General features: G+C 26.7%; 1 non-coding gene and 2 pseudogenes across 1 annotated transcript in view; all 3 read left to right on the top strand.

Moving 5' to 3' along the window:
* LOC129251059 (small subunit ribosomal RNA) overlaps positions 1-34 on the top strand; it is a 1,991-nt gene extending 1,957 nt beyond the window's left edge. Inside the window, exon 1 of the ribosomal RNA XR_008582894.1 lies at positions 1-34. This exon is cut by the window's left edge and continues 1,957 nt beyond it. This is a non-coding gene — a ribosomal RNA (small subunit ribosomal RNA).
* Positions 35-625: 591 nt separating this feature from the next.
* On the top strand, positions 626-806 carry LOC129250971 (5.8S ribosomal RNA; annotated as a pseudogene).
* A 442-nt stretch (positions 807-1,248) lies between these two features.
* The window catches only part of LOC129251080 (large subunit ribosomal RNA), a 4,245-nt pseudogene continuing 2,993 nt past the window's right edge, over positions 1,249-2,500 (top strand).

A 2,500-nucleotide genomic window follows, 5' to 3' on the forward strand; every position in this document is an offset into this window, starting at 1 on the left:
GGTTTCCGTAGGTGAACCTGCGGAAGGATCATTATTGTGTTCCATATCCGTAAGAAAAACAAACAAACAAACAAACAAACAGACAAGCAAACAAACGAACAAAAAGAAAAAAAAAAAAAAAAAAAAAGAAAAAAAAAAAAAAAATTTATATAATTATTTTGAATCCATAATTCTTTTTATTCTTTTTCATTCAATTTGTGATCCATCAATTATATCATATTAAATATAATATATGATGGTACATTTTGTAATGTTTTTTCTTATTTTTTTCTTTTAAAAACCTTTAAACATGAAAATAAAAAGTTGTACTTATTATTCATTTGATTGAATGATAAGTTAATTTGTTCACAATAACAAAAGTGGTATATATTTATTATATTATTATATATACATAAAATGATTAAAAAAATACAAAATAATTGAATCATAATAAATACCACCACTGTATTATTGTTGAACTAAGACATTCGCAACTTAATAAAAATGTTTAGAGTTAAATATATTTGATATATATTATTGAAAGAAAATCAATTTATATATTATTAATATTATTTAATTTTACTCTTTCAATTAATATATGCAAAAAAAAATTGACATTTGTTATAAATAAAAATAAATAAAAAAATACTCTAAGCGGTGGATCACTTGGCTCATGGGTCGATGAAGAACGCAGCAAACTGTGCGTCATCGTGTGAACTGCAGGACACATGAACATCGACATTTTGAACGCATATCGCAGTCCATGCTGTTATGTACATTAAATTCAATTTTAAAGTACTGCTTGGACTACATATGGTTGAGGGTTGTAAGACTATGCTAAATAAGTTGCTTATTCTTTTATAAAAATAATTGAATTTAAGCAAATGTGTATATTATTGGATTTTAAATAATTCATAATATTAATAGCAAAAAAAATAAAGATATATAATGAATTTTATTTATTATATATTCTTTAAAAAAAAAATCCTCTCAAATAAAATGAAATGATGAAAATATTGAATCTAAGTATTCTTTACAAAAAATTTTCATATTATTTATATATATATATAAAATAATAATTTATATATGTAATTAAAAGGAGGAATGTCTAGCATAAAAATTAAATTTTTTATTCTAGGATTGCCTCATTTTACATTATTATTATTTTTATATATTTACAATATATAAAAGGAGAAAAGAAAAATAGAGATGAAAAGATGATATAATTTTTTTATTAAATTGTGAGAAGATAAAAAAAGAATATTAAAACAACCTCAACTCATATGGGATTACCCCCTGAATTTAAGCATATTAATGAGGGGAGGAAAAGAAACTAACAAGGATTTTCTTAGTAGCGGCGAGCGAAAAGAAAATAGTTCAGCACTAAGTCACTTTGTCTATATGTCAAATGTGAGATGCAGTGTATGGAATATCTTAATATCTAGTATGAGAAATTAACGATTTAAGTCCTTCTTAAATGAGGCCATTTACCCATAGAGGGTGCCAGGCCCGTATAACGTTAATGATTACTAGAAAGATATTTCCAAAGAGTCGTGTTGCTTGATAGTGCAGCACTAAGTGGGTGGTAAACTCCATCTAAAACTAAATATAACCATGAGACCGATAGTAAACAAGTACCGTGAGGGAAAGTTGAAAAGAACTCTGAATAGAGAGTTAAATAGTACGTGAAACTGCTTAGAGGTTAAGCCCGATGAACCTGAATATCCATTATGAAAAATTCATCATTAAATAATTAAAAAAATAATGCGCATTTTTTTCATATAAGGACATTGTAATCTATTAACATAATAAAGTATTTATCAAAAGATCATTGGTGATATTAAGTTTATTTAAATTAATTTGCTTTTTAAGCATATTAACATAAAATAAATACTAATGATTTGATAAAGTGTTGATAGATTTTATTATATATAATGCTAAAATTCATTTTTTGAATTTTACAAAAAATTTAATATCTATGATATTAATATTTATTTGTATGCATTTATATGATTAACAATGCGAAAGATTCAGGATACCTTCGGGACCCGTCTTGAAACACGGACCAAGGAGTCTAACATATGTGCAAGTCATTGAGTTATATTAAACTTAATGGCATAATTAACTTAACTTAAATATAATGGGATTAATTTTTAGTCTATTTTTTAATAAATAGTCAATTAATTCAATCCCGGGGCGTTCCATATAGTTATGTATAATGATAATTTATTATTATTTATACCTCTAACTGGAGCGTACCTTGAGCATATATGCTGTGACCCGAAAGATGGTGAACTATACTTGATCAGGTTGAAGTCAGGGGAAACCCTGATGGAAGACCGAAACAGTTCTGACGTGCAAATCGATTGTCAGAATTGAGTATAGGGGCGAAAGACCAATCGAACCATCTAGTAGCTGGTTCCCTCCGAAGTTTCCCTCAGGATAGCTGGTGCATTTAAAAATTATATAAAATAATCTTATCTGGTAAAGCGAATGATTAGAGGCCTTAGGGTCGAAACGA

The sequence above is a fragment of the Anastrepha obliqua genome, chromosome 6 (genome assembly GCF_027943255.1).
Source record: "Anastrepha obliqua isolate idAnaObli1 chromosome 6, idAnaObli1_1.0, whole genome shotgun sequence".
NCBI classification, from domain to species: domain Eukaryota; kingdom Metazoa; phylum Arthropoda; class Insecta; order Diptera; family Tephritidae; genus Anastrepha; species Anastrepha obliqua.